This window comes from Mus pahari, chromosome 1 (assembly GCF_900095145.1).
Source record: "Mus pahari chromosome 1, PAHARI_EIJ_v1.1, whole genome shotgun sequence".
Taxonomy (NCBI): domain Eukaryota; kingdom Metazoa; phylum Chordata; class Mammalia; order Rodentia; family Muridae; genus Mus; species Mus pahari.
Window position 1 is genome coordinate 56,173,031 of NC_034590.1, and position 5,604 is coordinate 56,178,634.

At 46.0% G+C, this 5,604-nt stretch overlaps 2 pseudogenes; both read left to right on the forward strand.

Moving 5' to 3' along the window:
• The first annotated feature begins 288 nt into the window (after nt 1-288).
• Nucleotides 289-2,477, forward strand: LOC110334431 (annotated as a pseudogene).
• Nucleotides 2,478-3,287: 810 nt separating this feature from the next.
• On the forward strand, nt 3,288-4,720 carry LOC110318442 (annotated as a pseudogene).
• The last annotated feature ends 884 nt before the right edge of the window (nt 4,721-5,604 follow it).

The following is a 5,604-nucleotide window of genomic DNA, read 5'->3' on the forward strand; positions in this document are numbered from 1 at the left end:
TTGGATTCTCTTTCAAAGTCTATTTTTGGGAGTCAAAATGAAAGGGTTTTGTGACTAGCACAATTTTCGCCAAGTTCTTGTATATCAAATAGGGGCTAGTTAAAGCAAACAAAAAGTATTAAATAAGCCTTTGAATCTCTGAAAAACTCTAGTGATGAATCCACAGAAAAGAATTCTTTTGGGGAACAGAAATGTTGCCTTGCAGATAAAGAACAGACAGGGGGTGGGCACATGGCCGGGCTGAAGCTAGGGTGGATGCAGTAGGTGGAGCTGGCCGGTGGTGGTGCGATGCTGCAGTTGCAGGACATGGTGGACTGGGTGGGTGTGAGCCCCAGGGCGCTGCTGGCAGCCAGTGAGGATGCAGGCGTGGGCCGGCTGGGGGCGGGCACGTCGCGGTGCCAGATGCTGTAGCCACTGAACGTCGATGACCCTACACACAGCACCCACGTCAAGGAGTACTTCATTTTCTGGCCTGGTACGGTCGAGCATGCGGTGGAGGAAGTCCGCGCTGTGGTAAGGCCAGTGGAGGAAGGCGAGATCCAGGGGTTGTGGCTGCTGACCAAGGTGGACCACTGGACAGCGAGGAGGAGCGGCTGGTGCTGGTCACCAACCAGTTACTGCTCATCTGCAAATATGACTTCATCAGCCTTCAGTGCCAGCAGGTAATCAGGGTGGCTCTCAGTGCGGTAGACACCATCTCTTATGGAGAATTTCAGTTTCCTCCGAAGTCGCTCAACAAGTAGGTGCATCAGTGCACTACATATCAGGGCCCAACTGGATCCTGTAAGTGATACTGTTCCACTCTCTTGTGAGGTAAAGGTCTTGGTGATTTCAGGGTGGCCCAGTACCTCTTTGAAAGGGATCCTGGCACAGTTGGCCTCTCTGCCCACCCTAAAAACCATTCATTTAAATACCGTTAAGATACATGGAAGCAGAGCCCCCTTTCCAAATCTATATAAGGAGTCTCAGAATTTTACCTCCAGCAGGAGCAAGACACAAGGCATGTGCTCAGTAGTACTAAAAATTCAATACGTCCTAAAACACCTAACAGCCGGTCTTCAGGGGCTAGTTGACTTGCTATAAAAGGTTTATTTGGAAACCCTGTCTCAAAAACCAAAAGCAAAGCAAAACAAAAAATTATTTGAATAGGGACTCCAGGAAGGTAATGGTTACAAACTTATGCATCATTCAATAACATTAAGAACAAATAGCCGTAATTTGGCCAGGTTGGACTGTATGCCTGTTTCATAGGCTGTAACGAGGCTCAGCATCACCAAGGCATTAACTTGTTACACTTTTAAAGTATGTGAAGCTGTTAGTGGAGGCCATTGTTACACCAAACCACAGCTTCCCCAGCCATTCTGGATACTGAGTACAATGTTGTATTCCTGTGGTAAGCAAAGGCTTTCTCCCCCTCCCCTATCAGGAGAGAAAGCTTTGGGGTTCACATTCAGTGGGACAAGCAGAGCCACTCCTCTTTCATCAACACGTGGAACCCCTGGTCTACAAACATGCCTTATGCCACTTTCATAGAACACCTGATGGCTGGCATGGACAAGAAGACAGTGTCTCTGGGCCATGTAAGCAGTGACAGCTGTAGGACATTATCAAGTGTGAAGCCTGGAAGTGCAACTCCTGACAGTGGGAAATTAGATGGTGCTGTTTAAAGAACAGAGAGTCCCCATTCCATTGCAGGATGCTCAGTTGGGATTGGGTGAGTGAGCGAGCATGGGGAAAGTCCATAGTACTGGTGGGGCTTGGCAGGTGCTGCTGGTGGCACAGGTACTCTGGAAGTACCAGAGAGAGGTGCTGAGGCAGCAGTGAGCACTCTGGACAGTTACAGTAGGGCTGAGAAAGCCCTGTCACTTGGTTACACCATAGTCCTCATAAATTCCTCTATCTGTGATGCTACCTGTCAGTCAGCACACCAGTGCAGGCAGTGTGTGCTGTTAGAACATCACATGCTTAGTGAGGTTCCAGTTCAGAGCATGTGTGTCTGTAAAAAAGATTTACTACCTGTTGCACTGGCAGCACCTTGTCTCAGGCTGCCGAGTCCCTTGTTTGCATCTTTAGAGATAGACTGGTACTCTCTAGATTGGACTTAAGGCAAGTCCCATAATGTTTGTGCAGGATAAACCACCTGATGACACAGCTTGTAGGACCCATCTTGTCATCAGTGATGTCATCAGTACGTGGTGTTTGGAAGGATTTGAACTCAGAATCTACATTTCCCCATGGAGTACTATTGTCTTAGCTTGAGGTTAAGGTTCCATGTTTATTCTCTCTTTAAAGTTGGAAAGCTTCAAGGCTTAACTAATCCAACCTGCCAAGAAAGCCCAGAAGGAAAGCCCACTGCCAGGGCAGTGCTGGTGCTAGAGAGCCCCTTCCTCATTAGGACCTCCATGGGGTTGACGTCCTTTGTTAACAAGGAAGCCAAGCTGGGCAACTACATGACCAGGGGCAAGATAGGTTTCTAGACAGCTGAATCCCTGTAAACCAAGGTGGTGGGGACTCAATGTGCCACCTCATGATACCCACTGGCAGGAGGGAACAAGGGCATTGTCCTGTTATGTGTTTGGTTAGAACAGTCAAGTGGATTATGTATATTTAGTTGGATATTGGACACCTTGGCAACATGATCTTCCAAAGGCAGATTCAGCTGCCCCCATACAACTGTGTTCCTTCTGTAACTCATGTTCTCCCTCCAGCATGCTGAGCACAATGTACCCGCCCTCATGTGCTGTGTAGACTGTTGAATACATCTGAGTGCAGTGAGTGTCTTCTACACATGCACATATATTAACTCTCCTCATCAAGCGCTGTATTTTAAAATTCAGCCCATTTTTTAAAAAAGCTAAATACAATTGCAGCCAGCAGACAGTCACTAAGAAAGACAGTCTGCCTGGCAGCTCCTAGTGAACCTGTCTTTCTTTGAATATGCTTGACTTAGAATCACACTTTACAAATTAATCCAGGTTGTGTTAATCCAGCAATTTTCCTAGGCCCAAAAGTTACTTTCATCACACAAGCTAGCCCCTTCCAGAAGTCTTGGTGTTAGATTTCTATCATCCTGTCTCTGTTTAAAAGGGACTGAATATTTGTGTTTTAAAAGTGCATGCCTATAAACAGACAGGTGTCCTGGAGCTCACTGAGCACTGATGAGCTTCAACACACCAGCTGCTGGAAGCTTGCTGCTGTAGCTTTAGCTTTGCAAGTGCACTGCAGATGCTTGCTTGTCACTTTATACCTCTAGCTTTAGTTAACTGGCATGGATGTGACCAGAATGCATGGCCAGTCTAAGAGGAAGGTGACTTCAGATGTACCTGTCTTCAGCTTTTGTTCTAGTAAAGACATTTAAAACCAAAAGAAGGAAGAAGAAGGAGGAGGAGGAGGAGGAAGAGGATGAGGAGGAGGAAGAGGAGGGGGGAAGGAGGAGGAGGAGGAAGAGGAGGAGGAGGAGGACAAGGACGAGGAGGACGAGGAGGATGAGGAGGACGAGGAGGAGACAGGTAAATCAAAGCCTTTCCCATTACACATAAAGTGTGACTACCAGATTTGGGGTCATTCTACTTTTTAGTGAATCATTTCAATTCTTACTTCAAGTGTAAGGAAAAAACAATGTCTCAAACAAAGGAAGATAAACATTCTCAGGACAAATTAGACCTTGGAGAAGTTATAGTGGTTTGAATATGCTTGGCCCTTAGAAAGTGGCACTATTAGGAGTTGTGGCCTTGTTAGAAGGCGTCTGTCACTGTGGAGGTGGGGCTTTGAGTTTTCCTAATGCTCAATCTCTGCCTAGTGGTGAAGAGAGTCTCCTTGTAGTTAGTTGCCTTTGGTTAAAGATGTAGATCTCTTGGTTCCTCAAGCACCAAGTATGCCTGCATGATTCCCATGTATCCCACTATGATGATAATGGACTGAAATTGTAAGTCAGTCCCAGTTAAATGTTTGCTTACATAAGCATTTTGCTCATGGACTCATTTCAAAGCAATAAAACCTTAATTAAGACAAGGAAAATCCAATTCTCCTGGCCTTGACATCCTGACAGACAGGCCAGACTAAGGATCTCTTCTAGATGTTGGGACAAACCTTCCAGCCCTACATGTGTGCCTCCAAAACATAGTATTGCTAACTTTCTTTATTGTCCCACTGAAGGCATTCAAGCCCTAGTTGGTGGGTACATTGGTAGACTTGTACCCAAATCAAAATCTGACTCAAAGGGTCAGCTAGAAGGACAGGAAGAGATTGCTAAAACTGAGCTAGCTGTGAGCAAAGACAAGAAGACGGGAGAAAAAGCATGTGTCTTCATCAGTAAAGATAATTGCAAGAGAAAGCATTGATAACAAACTGGAGCTTTAGTTCAGGCCTTAATAACAACAGGCCCAAAGCTCTGTATTACTAGCATTGAAGAATGGACTTTTCATCTTCTAGAATTTCCTGAACCACACACACAGGAGTGGCTTTCATGAAAAAAAAATCCATATTCATCATGAGGTTAGGATGAGACAAATTAAGGATGAAAGTCTTCAGACTGAGTTAAGGAAATTTTTATCTTAATTTGCTATGTAGATCTAGTAAAAGGCAGAGGAATTCGAATTCTCTGATTGATGGTGGACAAACAAGGGCTATGGTTGTTCTTCAGACTCTGAAGAAGTTGCAGCCAACTGAGCAGCTGATTCATCAGCTTTCTGATTACATCTGAGGTGTAAGCACAGGTTGAATTTCTTGCTGACTAAGCCAACATTCCTTTTCACACTTTAGTTTGGAGTTGGGGAAAGTAGAGCCACTAGGTGGCAGTCTGTCCCACCAATTACAACAGGTAAGGGAAATCATCTATTTAAAAGGCTATCCTGAATACCCGTGATACAACTCACAGACCATATGAAACCAGAAAGAAAGAAGATCACACCAAAGTGTGGATGCTACAGTCCTACTCAGTAGTGGGAAGAGAATAATCTCTGAGAAGTAGATGGAGAGAGGGATTTGGGAGGGAGAGAGGAGGGGCAGGGAAGAAGGGGGGTAGTTCAGATATGGGAGGAGATGGGTGAGAAGTACAGAGGGTCAGGAATTTGAAATTAGATGTGTAGCAGTGGAGGAGGGGGAACTGGGGATAGCCACTAGAAAGTCCCAAATGCCAGGGACCCAAGAGGTTCCCAGGACCCAACAGGGAGAACTTTAGGTGAAAGACCAAACAAAGGGGAGATAGAACCTGTAGAGATCATATCCGGTGGATAGGCAAGGCCCCCAGTTAAGGGATGGGGCCACCCACCCACCTCAAGAATATTAACCCAGAATTCCTCCTGTCACAAGAAAATGCAGGGACAAGTGGAGCAGAAACTGTCCTACCTAGAGATCCATCCCATCTGCTGACACCAAACCCAGACACTATTGCTGATGCCAAGAAGTGCTTACTGACAGGAGCCCAGTATAGCTGTCCCCTGAGAGGCTCTGTCAGAGGCAGACCAATACAGATGTGGATGTACACAGCCAAACATTGGTCTGAGTGTGGGGATTCCAACGGGGAAGTTAGGGCAAGTACTGTAGGAGGGGAAGGGGTTTGCAACCTCATAGGAAGAACAACAATATCAACCAACCAGACTCCCC